This window comes from Chelmon rostratus, chromosome 11 (genome assembly GCF_017976325.1).
Source record: "Chelmon rostratus isolate fCheRos1 chromosome 11, fCheRos1.pri, whole genome shotgun sequence".
NCBI lineage: Eukaryota > Metazoa > Chordata > Actinopteri > Chaetodontiformes > Chaetodontidae > Chelmon > Chelmon rostratus.
In genome coordinates, this window is record NC_055668.1 from 13552699 (window position 1) to 13571485 (window position 18787).

Below are 18787 nucleotides of genomic sequence, written 5' to 3' on the forward strand. Positions count from 1 at the left end.
CTTTAAAAAAAAAAAAAAACATAGACACAAACGGGAGCTACTGAATCAATTTGTTTCTAAGATACTGAAGGGAAAGGCGGCGAAAGAGCCGGATTTCTTACCTCTGTCGCCATATTGCAGCGAGAGGGTGCAGGATCTGTCCCGTGCTGAAATCGGCAACCGTTTGCTCGTGCCGAGCGGGACAACTCGACTATACAGCTTGGCAGGAAGACCGGAGGCACGAGCGCGCGTGCACGCGCGCGTGCGAGACTGGCGCGCGCCCGCGAGCGTTATCGCGGGATGGGGAGGCGAGGGGAGGTATGCTATTTACACGAGAATTTCTACTAATGCGTGAACCCAGAATAATTTGCTCCCAAATTCGGTCCTCAAGGTCAGACTTTAAAAGCGCAAATGAGAAGATTCCCCACGTATCCGCGCTTTATTGAGGCTGAGTCTTTCTATTCGTGTGCTATTAATAATTTCATCGATTATTAATAATTCACATAAAGTGCCTCAGTTTCCGTTTCTATTTGCGAAGAAAATCTCAAATTTCGTCACGGAAAGACGAGAAACGTTCCCAGCTGCTTTTTTTTGTTTCAGCCATAGAAATAATCAAATGTTCTGATCAGATACACACAAGCGCACAAACGCAATCCTGCAGCATCTATACTTGATGTTAATGTTGAGCCTTCTTAGGAAAATCAGCTTTGTTCGTGCAGGAATAATATCAAAGCAAAACCGTGTATTGCTATAAGAATGCAGGAGTGCTATAATAAAATGAAAACTGTGTTAAATCACCATTAAGTGAGTGACACAGTGAGTCTCCAGGGAAATTTGTTGTTAAGCATGAATCTCTTGTTGCTGCCAGCATGCCGTGAGGCTCTGGTTTATGCAAATTGAAGCCTGTTTCCATATTAAGCAACGCTGTATAGTCATCCAGTAGGTGCTTCCTGTAGCCAACACTGCAATCCTTCTAAAGCAGGTTGGCTCTGGCGCAAAGTGGTCATGCTGCGGTGACTAATACTGTAGCCCATATGTCTAATGCACCATTGGAAGGTGCTCATATTAAACATTTATCAGAGCCCACTTGGGAGTACCATATTGCGACCCCCCTCTTCAAGAATAGCAGATTCTTCCAGTTCACAAAAAAACATCAAGGTCTTACATGGTTTAAATATTTTACAAGGTTGACTAAAGCCAGATAAAAGCTCATGTTTTTGTGCTCTTGACGCTCCCAAGGACAGGAAAATGTTTTTGATCAGATAAAAAGGACTTGGAAGAAAGATAGTGAGTGAAATCACTTTGATAGGGTTATTTTGGGGCAAAACTCTCATTTTTTCGCCATCATGAGTCATGACGTGCTGAAATGAGCCCCTTTCTCTATCACTACAATACACATTTCCCGTGGTATGCCTGGATCAGATTTCTGGCAGAGGCGCCCGAGTGCACACAGACGCTCGTAAACAGACACAGCTATACCCACAAAGACAAGGCAGCATCCAACTCTTGTGAATGGAAACAGAGTCTAAAAATAAGATGGAGGAGCTTTAACAAAATGAGAATTATGCAGAACTAATATTATTTGCCAGGATCCTGCTGCTTGCTCCAGATTGCTTGAAAAGATGCATATCTAATCACACACTGGCAAAGTCTCCTTTGGGGTGTGTGTATTTTTATTCACATTTACGTGCTTCGTATGCATGTGAAGTTGTGTGTGCTTGTGCACGTGAGAGAGTGAACTCCCCATTTGGCAGTCTCGAGTGTATTTTCTCCTCAAGGCCTTCAGCCACACACACACACACACACACACACACACACACACACACACACACACACACACACACACGGCACACACTCATCGCATCACATGAACCTGAGCCTGAGGAACCTATTCAGCGGTTGTAACTCATTATCAGTGTTTATTGTATGTGCATCATGTGCAGGAAGTGGAGCGTAATACAATGAGAGTAAACCTCAAGCAATCATATGAAGCTGTTAGGCTCATTACACACAAGCAAAAACAAAATTATTGGATCTGTGTCAAACAGTTTAGATTCTCAGCACTAGTGGGCCAAAAACAAGCCCTGAAAACAAAACAACAAAAGCACTTTATGTCATTTCCTTCCAAAAAACACCAATGTTTTCTGATGTGATTCCCCAGCAGGACATATTTGGTCAGTACCTTCCAAAAACATTACAAAATACTAAAAACTGATCTAGAATTGGAGTGTTTTCTGATCTGTCGCTGCTAGATTCAAGTCAAAGTAAGTTAGGATAAGATCGTAGTTTGTGCTAAAAAAAACCCTCAACTGATTAATGTTAGGAAATCATCGTAGTCATGGTTGAAAGAAGATTCACTTGGTTTAAGTTTGGGAAAGATCAAGTTGACTGTTGGTCAGAAACTAGATGCGTGGCGTCAGAGTCACACACTTTGCAGAGCCGTCCATCCTGAAGTCGCCAGTCATTGAGTCTGTGCGTGTGTAGTTTGTCACAAATATTAATATTTGGTCGCAAAACTGATACAGATTTGTATCTTTGGTAAACAGTGTGTTAACTGAAATAGGAAAGTCACTGGGTCTTGGGTTTTTGGTTGATTGTCTTTTGGGTTACCAGTAGATGTTAACAGACTGAAGAAAATAACTGGGTTGTTACATTCAAACTTCCATCATGGCTGAACATACGCATTCCTATTCATATTGAGAATGTAATGAAAGAAGAAGCCTTCATATTACATCTCATTCTGGTCTTCTCAGTGTGTCTGAATCTGCACTTCAGCAGAAAATAATAACTTTGCCACAGCCTTAAATTATCATAATGACCCACTGCACTGTGCGCACACACACACACACACACACACACACACACACACACACACACAAACGCACACCACACACCGCACACAAATATTGCCTTTTCACATTTCAAACTTCATGAAATATTTATTTCAGCAAAACACTCTTGGTTTCCGCTTCACTCCAAAACTGCCAGTTTCTATTTGAAGCTCGTGCTGTGAAATGTTTAAGATGGTGATACTGACCCTGTAACGAAAGAAGAACTAAAGCAAACACTGACTATTACTGCGGTTTCTCTGATCTTATGTCCTCTTATGTGCAGCATTAAGGTAGCATTTAGCACTTTGTCAGGGTTTCTGGGTTAGTGTGGTTTTAACTTGTCAGGTTAATCAAATCGTCACTGTGCTCACCTGACCAGTCCTGAGTGTGGACAAAAAATAAAACAGCGTCTGCACTGCTATTCATAACTATTTGCATTTCTCTCACTTTTTGATTGAAGACAGATGCTCACAAACAAATAAACAACCAATGTTGCCATAAAATCTCTCTTTTATAGGAAGACTTTGGCTCGTGTGCTTGTGAGCAGGAAGCCTTTAGAAACAAATCCACATGAGCTCATGAACATACGAGGCTATTATGTTGCTGTTCAGTGTCAGTATCAGTTTCGCTCCAGTTGTTTGTGACCATGCTGAACAACAGATCCCAGATATCTTGGCCCTTTACAAAGACCGGAGCAGAGACACTGAGGCGGCCGATGGTCACCCTTGGTTTGAATGACCCTCTGTGTTTGCTCACATGTGTGCAAGAGGGCTACATTTTGGATTAGATATTCAGAAATGAATGCACTCTGATCTAACATCGCCCCCACAATTACACAAATGTGTTTGTTTGTGTGTTCTCTTGCTGTCAAGTCTTGTCTTCATTTGCGGCTTTGTGTGTGTGTGTGTGTGTGTGTGTGTGTCTGACTGTGCCGTGCTGGTATGTTGACCTGTCCCCCTTCTTGGCAATCAAATCAGAGCTGAAAAGAGCAGATTGTATTTCCTGGGAGGTTTGCATTCCTACAGCAGACAGTCTAAATTATCCTCCGCTGGTGAGATCTGAGCACTGGGGCACATTTGTTTATGTAGTGCAGCTTGTGTGTGTCATACAGTGTCATCAGCCTCTACTTTTGCGTGCACACTCTACCTGCTCAAGAGGGTGATGCATAGATTTGTGTCCATGCATACTGTGTTTTCTATCTCCAAGCCGTCTGGGCATTGTGCCATAGCAAACACCATTCTCCTATTGACTTAACCACAAGTTGAGAATCTCTCACACACAAATACGCAGATACTGTCAGAGGAGCACACTGAAAGAGATCTTGTTCTCTTCCAACATGACAGGAAATGAGAACTCTCAAACCAAAAATATATATACATATAAATATATATATATTAACTTTAAAAGCAAATAAACATCTCCTCAAATGCCTTTCAACATTTGAAGTGCACTCCACATCATCTTTTTCAGTGGGTCTGGATTTGGAAGTGCCACACAGTCTCCATCTTTCATGGGTACAGGCTGGATTATTTGAGTCTTTTTGTGCCTCTGTGTGGCCTGTCAACAGTTGGCCTGGCCCTGCAGGCGCGGTGATCCGTCGACTCTGGCTGGCAATCAAATCTGAGTTGGAGACTTTTCATTTTAGAGCCAGCGGATGTTCCCGTGTCTGATATCAGAGCAGGCCGGTTAAATGTTGCATACCAGCTGGGATATTAGTTCAGTTCGCAAGACACAAAGCAACTTCATCATCTTGATTCACGCGTTATGACAGGAACAAACCTCTAAGACGAAATGAGAGGAAGACATTTGGTGGAAAATAATCTGCTCTACTGATTGAAGAGCCGCAAAGAAGTTAAAGAGAGGAGCTGATGAAAAGGATGAATAAATGGCAGAAAAAGGCTAATTATAACATATTTAAAAGGGAAAGGGATGCAGGACAGGAGGGCTTGTTTGTTCTTACTGAGGAATAACAGGGAAGAGTTGGCTGACAGATAAACCATCTCTGTATGTTCCCTATTACGCCTCACATGGGCCAAAACACAATCAAAAAACTTCCTCTTTATAATAATCCACATATGATTTCATGACTGTTCTCCAATAACAGCTGAAAAGTGGGGGAAAAGGACAATCATAGGCATGAAGGGGACAATACCAAGTGAACTGTACATTAATCCAGCTCTATAGATATATGGCTAAATATATTAAACTGCAATTGAATGGGACAGCTGGAACGGCAGAGCGATGCACTGGAGGCAAAACAGATCTTCCTCTAATAACTTTCAGATCAGGGGAAGAGACATCAGCAGGATTGAGTTCCTCTGAGCTATCACAGGCAGGGGTTGCAAAGGAAGAGAAGAAAAAAAGAGCGAGGAGAGATAAAAACAGAACTATAGAAAGACAGAGAGGATGTGATTTGTGCGCATGAAATCCCTCGTGAGCGACAATATCGTTAATTTGCCGGCGAGGAAGATAATAACACGCGACGAATGAAATTCTCCTGCCAGGTCGAGGTAGTTTGTGGCTCCAGAAGGGACTGACATTATGCAAATTTTGTAGATAAATAGAGAAGATTGGGAGTAAAAATGACACAGAATTTAATGGTTTTGCCTTGAATTGACCTCAGCTATAAGCACAGAAATATGACTGTAGTGTCTTTTGCTCACTGCAGCGTTAAGGAATGATTTATACACTTGGCATTCTTGCTTTAATGATGACAAATGACAAGCAATGGTTATGAGTTTATATTTTGATAAAAACTGACACAAACAATTCATCTTGCTCCCACTGTAAAATGCCACCCATTGTATTCCTGCAATCCCTTCAGAAAGATGGTTCACAGGCTTTTCACTGTCTCACTGAATAATAACATTCTCACTGTGTGCTGTGGTGACAACTGTGGTCCTCCAGTGTGCCCAGTGCCAGAGGGAAGGGGATGAGAGAAATGAGATGAGCCAACAGATTCCTGCCTGGATCGTTCATATGCACACTGCGCCGCCGCATAAAGACACACTCAGCTCTGTTTAAAGAGGTGCATGGAAGAGAATAGCCGTCCCTCCTTCCTGAAGCACACAGTCGCAGTGTCAACACGCAAGTCCTGGCTCATCGTCATTCAGTGTTTATCCAGCTTTAATCTCGGGCTTTGTAAAATCATGAAGCTAGATTTGTAAACAAGCTTACAGTAGAGCGAAACCCCAAATCCACATGGCTTGTCTTCCGACTTTAGCTTCCAATTAAACGCTGACCTCGCTCGAGCTGCAGAGATGGTAAGACTTTCCCTTAACGCTTAATATGAAGGTACAAAAATTCACCGTTAACCGGTTGCTTATTAGCGTGCATACTGGTAGCACTTTGGCTTTTTAGTCATTATAAAGTACTTATTAATGCCTTGTTCTGCATGACCAGTAGGCCATTAACCAAGAATTTTCCTTTAATAATGTCCTAATTACTGCTTATTGACATTAAGTATGAACAAAATCTTAATAATGTAACCCTTAATAACCCTAACTTCCAGAATAAGGCATTAATAAATGCTTTATAATGACCCAATATGCTTCTAATATTGATGCTAATAATCAAATACTTAATGGTGAATATCTGCACCTTAATATAAAGCGTCAGCCACTGTAATTTCCCTTTGCGCAGCTCTGTAATATAGTCGACAGGTCTTTCAAGCAGCTGGTTTGAGATGGACACATGTGGAAAGTCTGCTGTTGCACTGAGACACACATATCTTCCCACTGAGCTAGTGGAACTCACAGCACACTTACATACGTATATGTCTGGTTTGTTGCCATGGTTTCACTCACCTTAGGGCCTGCAACTGTGTCTTGTAAAAAAAAAAAAAAAGTCCCAAAAATAAAACTTGTTACTGAGGAATGAGGGGATTTTTCCTTTTAAAAATAGTTCCCATTGCTGTGGAACTATATTTATGAATAATCAATGAGTTCACTTCGCAGAAAAACATTCACTCCGGTGTTGCTCTGCGACTTCACACGCAGTGTTTCTGTCTTTTTGTCTGCTCAGTTGCACTATTTTCAGCACTGTTTGATTTGAGCCATAAGAACTAAAATAAGCGCTTTGTGTCTGCGCTGCCTTTGCTCTTGTAGCGCTGCTTGATCAAATGCAACGTCACCGTCCCTCAGAGCTGAAGCATCAAAGCTGCCGTGCATGATTATTAAACAGCAGCCACAGGCTCACAAAAAGCCACATTAACGGCTATAATGCAATGATGTGATTTCATGCTTTGGTTGGGGGATTCTTAAGCATGTAAGTGCTAATTGAGGCTTCAGCTACATTTGCTTTTTCCCTTCTGAACGGATGGTGTTGGCTAAATCTGCTTCTTATTTGCAAAGCTGTGCAATGCGAGGAAGCTGTTGTGTTGAAATTAGTCAGGTTGGATTGTTTTGAATTTCTGTGTTGTTTGTTCTGGATCAGAGAGCAAGATTATAAATAGCTGATTTCGAGAAACAAAAGATGGGGCATGTGGATATTGAGTTGTGAAACATAGCCCAACAAAATGTAGCTTGCTACACTGTTACTGGATTAACATGAATTGCTTGTTGTTTTTTCATATCATTCTGTTTCACACCCTTCGTGACAATATTTTTCGTCATTTGGACTGTCATGGCACAGGGGCAGGCAGGAAGTTTGCATGAAGGCATCGCAAACAAACATGGAGAGTGAACATTACACATAACAGTGTGATTCTGAACAGCAGACGGACTCAGACCAGCCAAGACAAAAAGTGGGGCTACTTCTGTTGAATGGACGCGGTTTTGGCATGAAGAGACTGACACGGACCAAAAAAAAAAAAAAAAAAAAAACATCTTAGGCCTGAAGGTACATTTATAGTTTGCAACTATAGTTGAAAACTGTTTGCTTTTTACATTTTATATGCTGTGAGTTCCACTAGCTCAGTGGGAAGATATGTGTATAGAAAAATAAATATATTAATTGAATTTACAGAAAATGTACTATATCATATTATATGCATCATTATCCGGATATGAAATTATGTATTTTAGGATATGAAATTTCAGCCCAGATTAAAAGTAAATAAGAATAATTTCAACAGAACTTTAACTCCATACATCATAGGTTTTCCGGCTGCTGGTATTCAACCAGATTATGCGCAGTAGTATTGATTATGATGAGAGGAAGTGAGTGAATTACGCACACACACAAACACACACACACACACACACACACACAGTCAGGAATACACACATGCAGCTCTACTCACAGTGAAGTGACATGCCGGGAAAAAAGGGCTTTACTCCGGTAATGAAGAGAGAGGGTCCTGCCAGGAGGCAGATGACGCTGCATTAGTCTACACTGCCAGGAAGGAGAGATGGGGGAGAGAGGGAGAAAAAGAGAGAAGACTCTGTTCGCCTTACATAATAGGTGATTTTAAGAGTATTGAGACTCCCACGTCCACTCCATCTTGAATAAATGCTGGGGTGAGCAGAGGACACAAAAACTGAAATAAAAGAGTTCTCACTTAGCCGATGACAGTCTTGGCTTTTAAGCATTTTGTGTACATAGAGCTCCTGTGCTGGTATGGTGCTCTGAAAATATTGGCAGCACACACAGCACACAGTGAGGCACCAGACACAAAAGGTTGACTTGTTAAACATACAGAATTTATGAGCTTTCAGGACTTTGCACAGTAAAGCCCCGTCAGTGATACTGACAGCAACGAGCGTGAAAGCTGTTGGATTGAGCCCCATGATAGAGTGCTCTGTAATGTAGTGGAGTGTAATGATACCACCACCAGCAGCCGTCCTACTGAGAGAAGAAAAATGAGCCTGTCAGGGGAAAGAAAAGAAAAAGACAGAAGAAAAAAAAAAATCCCCCCTCAAAGTTCTGATGTGCTGTTTGGCTGTAGATCTGCTTTTCGCAGCCAAGTCTCTGCACAGATTAAAATGCACTTATTTCATCAAGCATCCAGAGAAGGGGCCTGCCAGTTATCTGGCTGCTGTTTGTTTACAGGGTGGAAGGATCCAGCTGCGGACTGAGAACAGGTCCGTGTTGATCCGCCGGCGAGGCGCTGTGGCGTGCATGCAGCAAGAAACACCAGGTGTGCAGCTGGTAGACCAGAAGACATCTTTTATTACTGTCATGGTAATGGTCCTTAACTTTCACAACATGAGCCTCATAATTGTAAGTAATCAGGTTCCAGAGAAACAGACCAATGCACGTCTCCTGCATTAAATCCGACAGTAACACCGCTCCCGCTCTCGCCGTGTGAAAATGGCTGCAATCATAAATGAAAGTGAGAGTTTGGGCAGGATGCCAAGTGTGCCTTGTTGTAGGCCGCAGCGAGAGCAGAATTTCAGGCTGTTGGTTATTTCTTGCTGTGGCTGAAGTACAGAGCAGGCTGGTGGAGTCTATAGTAGAAGGTAAGATGACGCCCGCCAGTTTCCTGCCTTCAGATGGCAGAGCAGATGGCAGAGTCCTGAGGGCCGATGCTAGAGCCTGTCATCCAACTCTCCATCAGCAGCGCTCACTTCCTCGCCATTTCCTGGTAGCAGGTATGACTTAGCACCACTCGCATACATTCAAGCTGTTTTCTGATTAAAAATACAAAAACACATGCAATAAAGGTCAAGGTTCTCACATCTTAAAGCAGCAGGCACGAAACTTTAACTCTGGTTGAAGCGGATCCCTTCCACTGCTACAGAGGTTAATCGAGTTAATCTTCCGTTGTTAGAAAGAGCAGCAGCTCAGATTCAGGGACCTCCAAGCTGGACAGGTCAACCAAAGATCAACTGTGGCCACTGCACCCCGCCTGGTGGGCGTCCAAAGATGGCAGACTGGTGAAGTCGGAAAAAGACAAACAGGATGGAATGAGTGAATGAAGTTTATCCCTTTTCCTTGGAGCAACACTGTTATTTGGAGTTTTGGTTTGGGTGTTTGTTAAAAACATAGTTCAGATAAAGAGAAACTTAATCAGCGGCTCATTATCTGATGCACAACGTCTGCAACTCTTTTTCCATGCATCAGTGTGTGGGAAATGAGACTAATAACGGAAAGAACAGAAGGGCTCGTATTATTCTATCATCTGGGCAAAAATGCAGAAGGAACTCAATACGGCAACAGGATTGTTTCTGTCTGTTTTTAATCAACCGCCATCTTCTGTTTCAGCGCCACAATTAATGTTTTTAATGATTTGATCAAAACATACATTTCGACAAATAAAGGGAAACAGTGCCTCGGCTCTGAGGGAGCATGTGAGCCAAAGATACTGAATACTTTGTTTGACCAGTCAGCACATTTGTGTTATCAAACTTATTCTGATAGGAAGGTGGGAGGGTAGTTTCTGACTTTTGTCCTGTTCTACACCCTTGAGAGCCACTACTGAGGAAGCTCTTATCAAATCAGTCAGAAAAACTGATGGAGAGAACAACAGATAAAGACTCACCTAAGCACAACAACAGCGACTACCGACAGCCTGCAGGCTTTAAAAATGAAATAATGAATGCTAGCTGCACTATCTGTTAGGAGATGAATGTCAGGCCTCATTACACACACACACACACACAATCTCGTGAGCAAGAATGAATGAATGAATACGTAACAATGCACAAAAGAACACCCGCAAAGACTCACACATGCACACAGGGTTCTTATTATTGCAGGTACTTGGAAGCAGCCACACAGGGCAGAACAATGGCGACTTATTCCCAGAGCTGCTGGCCACTTTTTTTGAGCTCAGTCAGAGGGGCTGAAGTGTGTGAGTGTGTGTGAGAGGGACGGCAGACAGAAGGACAGAGGCGCACATTAACGTTCACGGTAATTTCAGCTGATTTTTTTAATCCTCCAAAATCTCCACAGACACAAGAATAATTCACCAGAAAGCTTTAACTTATCATATGAGCATCGATTGTGACAAATGTAAAGAAACGCGATGCGGGGGAAACAGAGAGGAAGAACAAATCAAGTGAAAGATAATAACTTCAGCATGCAGTGTAGTTCAATTTTCCTCCCTTCTCCTGGCCCTCTCTCCTTCTTTCTCTCGATGTGTGATTTAGAGATATTCTTCATCCGCTGTTTCCCTCCATGTGCTGCCCCTCTCTCTCTCTCCCTCTCTCTCTCTATCTCCCCGGCCATCTCGCTGTCTTTGCCAGTCTTCTGCTGCTTTGAAGTGCTTTGTGCTTTCCACACTCAGACAGCCTTCCTGCCCTGTGCTGAGCGCTGGCCCCGGCCTGACAGCGAAAGGCCAAATGCAGAAATGCTGCTAATTACGGCAGATTGTGTGCATGCGCCCGCGTGTCTCGCCGCACATGTGTTCGATCCCCGACCTCGCTACGTCTAACTCCATCATGTCATGTCTTCTCCTGGCTCGTGCTGGAGGTGTATTTTTATACTCTTGGTATGTCATATTTATCCTTTTTTTTCTGGGGTAGCTCTATTATGATGATACATAAACCTGGCTGTCTAGTGCCACGGTCCACTCACCAAGCTGCACAGGGTGGCCCCAGACCAGATCACAGAATTTCTTGGCTCAGGTACCCTGAATCAAGCAGTCATCTTCCAAACTGCAAGCGTGAGCCTAGATTATTTTTAGAGCCCACCTGGGTCTTAGACTCAGGAAATTACACCTTCTCCTGTTCTCTGACTCAAAGGAACATGAGCTCTAACTGTCCTCCAAATGTCCCATCACCTCCTAACAGTGACGGAGACAAACTAGCGTGCTCGTCACAGATCAGCAGAAATCTATTTGACGTTTTTGGGGAGCAGAGGAAGGGAAAAGAGAGGTGAGACCACAGCGGGAGTGAGAGAGAGAGAGAGAGCTGAAAGGAAGGCAACCCTAGTGAGGAGGAGACAGATTGGTGCAATAATGCTTTGGCAGCACAGCATCAGTGTCCACATGTTAAAAAAGCTGGTATGCATTTTATGGACAAGAGTGGCAGAATAACGCACAGAAAGGGGTGGTACGACAGCAGGAGCCAAGCTGAGGCCATTTCATCTGGAAGCATACAGAGACCTTAATAAATTTGTCTGGGATCTTGCAGAATATGAAAAGAGGTTATTGAATGTGGTTCTGTAGCCGTGCAGGGGTTCACATTGTGCCAAGATTCCACTTTGAAAGGTCTGGAGTGAAAGAATTGAGTTTTTATAGAGGGGAACGCTCGGTTTCCAGCAGCGATGATCGATCTAATCGATTAAGTTTTCCAGACAGTCGTCAGAATTAAATCAAAAACAAGGAAGAAAAAGAACTGAACCCGTATTCAAATGTATTTCTGGTTTATTTTGAGGAAGACGAATGTTAGCCTTAATTGATTAATGGGCATATTTCGTTCTGAACATATGAAATTGTAAAGACAGGACAAAGTGGTTACTGTATGGTCATAACTCCACAGCACCATGCCTAATGTATAATTCACCATTTCACCACCAATGGAAACAATTAGTGCTACAAAACATGCCATACATACTGGATGACAGCAGTCGGGTTCAGGAAGGGAGGAGTTTGTTTTTGGGGAAATTATGACTGTCAAATGGCACAAAATGTTACCAGACTGCAACAACAATCAGCGCAGTGACCCAGGAAGCGCACACAGAGACAGAGACAATCACAGAGGGACGGGGTCAGGGATGAAGGTGAAGAGGCAGATCAAAAGAGACGAGTATCTGTCAGCACCCAGTGTGGACCCGAATAAATGGAGGGAGTGACTCAGAGCCTGCCCTCAAATCTGCTGTCACGAGAAGGACACTTGTACTGTCACCAAAAAGAAAGAGAGAATGAGAGGAAAGACCCAGAGGATACAGCGTCTAATAGCTCTTCCTTGTAGATGAAACCGAAACCATTTCCCATCTGGATGGATTTAGATTAATTACAGTAAGTACCGAGTTTAGCCTGCTAATCTGAAATGACAGTGCACAGGGAGACACAGGGAGCGAGCGAGAGAGAGAAATTCTTCAACTTTTGTCTGGGAAATGCCAGCAGTGGCACAATAGAAGCTGTATTGTAATTCCATCCAAAAACAGCTTTTATTGTATGATCTTTGGCGCTTTGGAGAGTCTGTTTCTACTGCGGAGGCGACCACAGCCGCTCAGGTTGTTTTCTCACCTCGTTGAGACAGGTCTGTTTACAACCAGGACTCCTGGCTCGCACACATTAGAGCCTGCAGCACTTTCTCTACATCTACGCGCTCTGTATGGACGCACTGTGGCCACTTTCTTGACTGCAGGCTCAGGGATTGGAAATCATACAACGTGCGTCATTTGGGTCACACTTTTTTGCCAAGCTAAATTGTTTTCTTTATTTTCGAGGTGGTTATTCTTTGTGTTCCCTCCATATTTGGGTTGCCCACGATGGAGATCAAAATGAGTGGGGGGAAAGGAAAATGTTAGCATCCGTTTGTGTGAGTATTTGTGTAAGCCCACAAAAAAGGCGATCGTACCAGGCAGAGGGCAGTTTGAGTCACAGCACACAATACAGTGTAAAATCATTGTTACAGACAAATAAAAATAAATATCTGAAAGCAAATATTTTTAGTTTTGTGCAGCAATAATTTGTAAGCTGGGTCGAGACCTGAAACAAATACACAAATACACAACAGCATCAACATATCAGCCATATGGAGGGCAGCATAAAAATCAAGACCTCTCATCATTTACTGAAGTGACTTCAATATGAAATGCAAATTCCTGACAGGAAGGCTACAGGATGCTTATCATTTAGCATATGTTTAAGTTTACAAAAACAAGCCTTTAGATGAGGGTTTAAACCTGCAACAAGTAATGTTGTTGCCCACTTAGGGGCAGCAGAAACTGGCCATGAGCACAAAATAGACATATGATCCACTTTAAAGTTGATATGGTGAGAAAACAGTTGCTTATTTACACATCTAGCAGTTTAGATTCATTTCTTGGAGTTGTGTTTCTGGCCATCTGATGAATGTAGCTCCAAAATTCACTCTCTTTTAGCTCTGTTTTTGGTCTCTACCAACTCCTGATGGAAATATCTGGCTATTTAGCTACTAAATTCTCCTCTATGTTCACTAGCTAGTCGGCAGCTGTGTTGTTGTCTGCCGTTTGGTGCTGAGCAGGATGAAATTCTAGGAGACTGAATCATGCAATGATTGTGCAAATGTTATTTGGATGTAAATAGAATAAATGGTTGTTTTTTCCATTTCTATTTTGCCTTTCGGAAGACATACTGTTTCCTAAATATGACAGTATATCTAAATGAGACATTCAATGCCAGGTCATTGAGTGGAAAAGTTTAAGAGCTCCTGGTGTACTTTATTGCTTTTTTCATACTTGACACAACAGCATTTGGGCGTGTAAAATAGACCTTTCCGCGCTGCTGAATTCACCCGAGGATCATCTGAACAGTGCAATAATGTTTCAAGTTCTCCTTGTTACACATTTTTGCACCTGTGAAATTGGTTGGGTTGGTGTAGATTACCCTGAATGGGACTTCAGTGAGCAGAGCAGCAGGCACTGCCCTGGAGCCAGCCCAACACATGCCTGTCTAATGGCTGTGATATGTGAGTGGGACAGAGCACGCTCTGCACACTGCGCCTCATTGATGAAGACGGGAAGATTTTCCTCTGACCAGGCATGGAATAGCCAGGTGGTCTGCCCTTGACATTTTTCATCTGTGCAGATTGGTATGTGTGGGGTAATGTGCATGAGAGAGAGAGACACAGTGAGCAAGTGAGAGAGAGAGGAGAGAATTATGCTTTTCCTATTCCAGGGTCTGTGTTGTCCAAAACCAGCATAGGTGTATGGTAACCAGACTGGAAGAGGACAGATGAAGTGGTTTGGAACAGTCGCCTCGCTGCCAATGTGAGGCTGCTGTTCTTCCATTAACACAGTACAGTAGCATGTCCGCCCACTGGATGAGTGAAAAGCACCATTGTGCCTAACAATTAACTAGTTTGTTCTTACCTTCATTTATCTGGGCAGGGTTTGTTCTGGTCTTATGCAATCTGTCACATTCTTTCAGTTATGCATGATTCGCTTGTACCTCCCAGTCGTCTTCTGCTGCTGGCCACTAATGGCTCCAATTACATGCTTTGCTCAAGGACGGCTAAAATATACAGCAGTTGCTATGGAAGAACATTAGTGATGGTTTAATCCCAGGCGAGGTTTCCCACTGTGCATGAATAAAGTGCACGTTATTTTTTACTGTTCACACATTAGATTTCTGCAGTATTAATAACAAATGTCATAACTGTTTATGCATGTGTGCACATCAAATTGTTTATAAATGCATTCAAAAATACTGAAGACGTGATTAACTATTTTGAGTCTGTTACGAAATGTTCCTCAAACTATTCATACATCAGTTATAAATGCTTCACAGGTGGAGATATAGTTGTTAACAAAGACAATAATAAACACTTGAAGCAACTTTATTATTGTGTCTACAGAATGGATGTAATGCAATGTAGTTTATAATTGATTTACAAACCGCTAATAAACGTGAAATAGAGGGATTACCAAGCATAGCATTTTTATAACGAAAAAACAACCTGACCTCACAAAGGTCATTCATGCTTTTATTTCTCCGCAGTTAGATTATTGTAGCTCATTGTTTTCATGGTTGAACCAAAAAGCCATTCTGTGCCTTCAGCTGGCATGAAATGCAGCTGCTGCTTTGAACTAATACTAGAAGGCAGGATCATATCAGCCCTGTTTAACCTCTCTTCACTGCGTACCAGTACGTTTGAGAACTGATTTCAAGATTTTGCAAATTATCTTCAAAGCACTTCATGGTTTAGCTCCTAGTAATATTGCTGAAGTTCTGCTCCCCCGTGAGCCAGAGTGCAGCCGCAGATCTTCATTCAGGGCTCTGCTGGCTGTTCCTGAGTCCTGGTTCAAGACTAAAGGTGACCGAGCCCCTAAGTGATATCTTTTACATCGTTTCTAAAAATGAATGAAAGTTATCACTACTGCTTTATTTGTCACAAATCCTGTTCAACCTCGTAAAGAACTTTGTAACATAATTTGGAAAAGTGCTGTACAGATAAACTTTATTATTGGGCTGCCTGAGATAAAACTGGACTGCTGAAATGAGTTAGAGGCTTGGTTTATATTTTCCATCTAATTGAGCTTCATTTCATTTCCATCTTGAACTAGAATGACCCCGCACGCTGTCACCGTGTCCATAAAATTGATTACTGGAGAGCATCCAGAATTTTTTATTGCGATGGCACCATAAAAAGAGCCCTTATTCTCTTGTTTTTAACTTGGTGTCAGAATTGTTCCTGCTGATAAATGTGGAAGGCTGTGAAAATAACCTTGTGCGGACGGCTCTGCAGAGGACTTACGCTGCACTACTCAAAGGAGGAAAGTTGAAATATGCAGTTGCACAATGTCACTGGCCTGGATAATGTATCACACAACTTCCAACATGGAGCTGTCACAGGCATACATTACAAGTACTTCTTTAATTGACAGTGAAGTCTTTTTCTGAGGCAACTCTGTTAAACCACATGAAAGCGTGAAAGAGCGTTTGGCTTTCTGTGGGCCAGGCCACTGAGTGGGCACTTAAAGTTTTAGAATAATGACTGCTGAAGGTCTGACATAAATGCCGAGACCTTTTCTTCCGTCAGCCAAAAATGTTATCATGCGATCTTTCACTGAGATAGTGGAAAATCCTCCCCTGTTTGCTCAAACTCCTATCTCGCTATTTCTCAACAGAGGTGAGGTCTGATCCTTCACTGATGACCCCGGCCATTACAGAGACGAGCGGAAAGGGCATGTGGACACACAAACACGCGCACACACACACACACAAACAAAAAGATGAAGCGATAGTGTGAGGAGGAAAAATGGGTTCTCACTGTCCACGCTGACATATTTGGGATGACATGTTGAAATATGAGCAGATGGATCGATAGACGTGCTCACACACCAGCAGCAGACAGATCAAGTGACAGGAAAGTGTTTAACAATGAAGCCCGAAGCTCGTAAATCACAGTCGATCCTGCAGCAACAGCCTAAGCACACAGCTCGCTCACACTTGGGTTCACGTTACGAACAGCGACACTTGCAACAACACCGCAGAGTCTCTCTGCTGAAACCCACGGCTATACAGTAGCTCGCACATGGGTTGTGAGTCAAATGGACGGGGTCAAAGAGGAGCCTGGTGAGCCTTCAAAAGGAGTTGACATCCTTTATTTAAATAAATCTGCACTTCAAAAGGCCCCACATTTATTTATTCTGCATATCCAATTATGTGAATGGAGCTGGAAGTGCTGGTGGTTTCGTCTGAGCGTTTAACTTTTAACTCCTCTCCAGAAAAACACGAGAGTACAGTGAGGTTTCACTGCCTGACACCTTACTGAGCCCCTGTTGAATCTTCTGAGCGAATAAAAACTCCTCTTTGAACTAACGCCATCCCATTTTCTTCAAAATATACAGATCAAGTGGTGAAAATGTCACAGGGGAAAGGTTGCTCTCAACTCTGTCCAGCTTGTAATGAAGTTAGTGGAATCACTCAATAATAGTTTCAGTTTTCTGACGACTAAAGTTCTCTTCACCTTTCTCACCTTCTCCGTTATCCTCCTCTCCCGTCTCGTTTCTTTTCAGACCAGCTGACTGTGCAGGTAGGCAGCACATACGTACATCCGTCCACGCACGTGGACGAACTCGACATCCTCGGAGCAAACGCTCGACATGCACCGCCTGACGAGACTGGAGCTGACACTCAACATATCCCAGTCGGAAGACTTTTTTTTCCATGTTAGAGATATTGAACTGGATATGCGAACATGCTCGTGCTTACACACATGCACCAATTGTGTGAATTCTAGCACCGTGGTAGGAAGTTTTACCCAAAATGCTGACGAGAGCCATCATGTCCAGTTACAATAACAGTCTGTTGGAGGTGTTCTGCTGCTGCTGCTGCTTCTGTTTATATGTATATGTATGTCACATGATTCAGAGAAGGTCTCTCATCACGCTAAGGCTTTTTAGGGGAAGCTGACTCGATGTTGGCCACACACACATACACACACACTAAAAAAAAAAGCCCTCCGCCCCAGTTTGGGTATCCCTTTCTCCTCACTGTCTCTTTACATTGGCTTCCATGACGGTGATCTGGTCAAAGCGCCTTTACAAAGACCCCGATTGGGGGAAGCTGAAGCCAGTTGTAAGGGTTTAAGTTGACAGCGAAGGGAGGTGTGTGTGTGTGTGTGTGTGTGCCTGAGTGTGTGTGGCGGGCGGGCAGAGGGAGGGTTGTCACACTGTCGGTTTTGTGTGACTGAACGTACCTTCTGACCCCATGTGTGAGCCCTGACGTCTAAAGCAGAAGCATCCGACGCTGGAACAAGAACAAGACACAGAAGCAGGAGGCGAAGATGGAAAACAAACAGAGAAAAGGAGCCAAATAACACTCGGGCTGATAGTGAGTCTGTGAACACGAGGGCCAAAGACAGGAGAGAGCAAACACTTGTCAGCACATCTCTTCACCGCTGCCCGGCGTGACAGGCATCTACGGGTGTAGCACTATGTGACTGTGTGGTGCTAAAGTCTTCCAACATAATTTCATCACATTTCAGCAACTACGTGCAACAGCCGCCTCAGCGAACGGGCTGAACTGAGGCAGAAATCAGTCATACCTTACGAGCCTGATATTTCCTGGTGTCTCTCAAGCTGCCAGTTTTCTTTTTGTGCAAGTCTGCGACATTCTTGGAGAGCTAAAGCTCTCGGCTGATTTATGCCGTTTGTTTGTGTGTCTGCGGACTGACTGACCCTGCTCAAGCTGTTTGCAAACAAGCAGGATAAGGAGATTACCCAACAAGCCTTAATGGCACGTGCTGAATTTCCGATCATAGAGTTTGCAGATTATATAGCTCAGTTTGAGGAGTCAAAGCAGTTTTCAATAGAAACCTTCAAAGGGAAAGAGTCAGACAGTGGAAGTTACTTCAGGTGCTTTTCTCACCTTGTATTCATCCTGAACTGATGATCCTCTAATGGAGCACAAGTAAAATCTTCACTGTGAGCTGCGTATA

General features: G+C 43.1%; 1 pseudogene; it reads right to left on the reverse strand.

The window, feature by feature from the left end:
- The window catches only part of LOC121614269, a 31347-nt pseudogene extending 13080 nt beyond the window's left edge, over window positions 1-18267 (reverse strand).
- Between the last annotated feature and the right edge of the window lie 520 nt (window positions 18268-18787).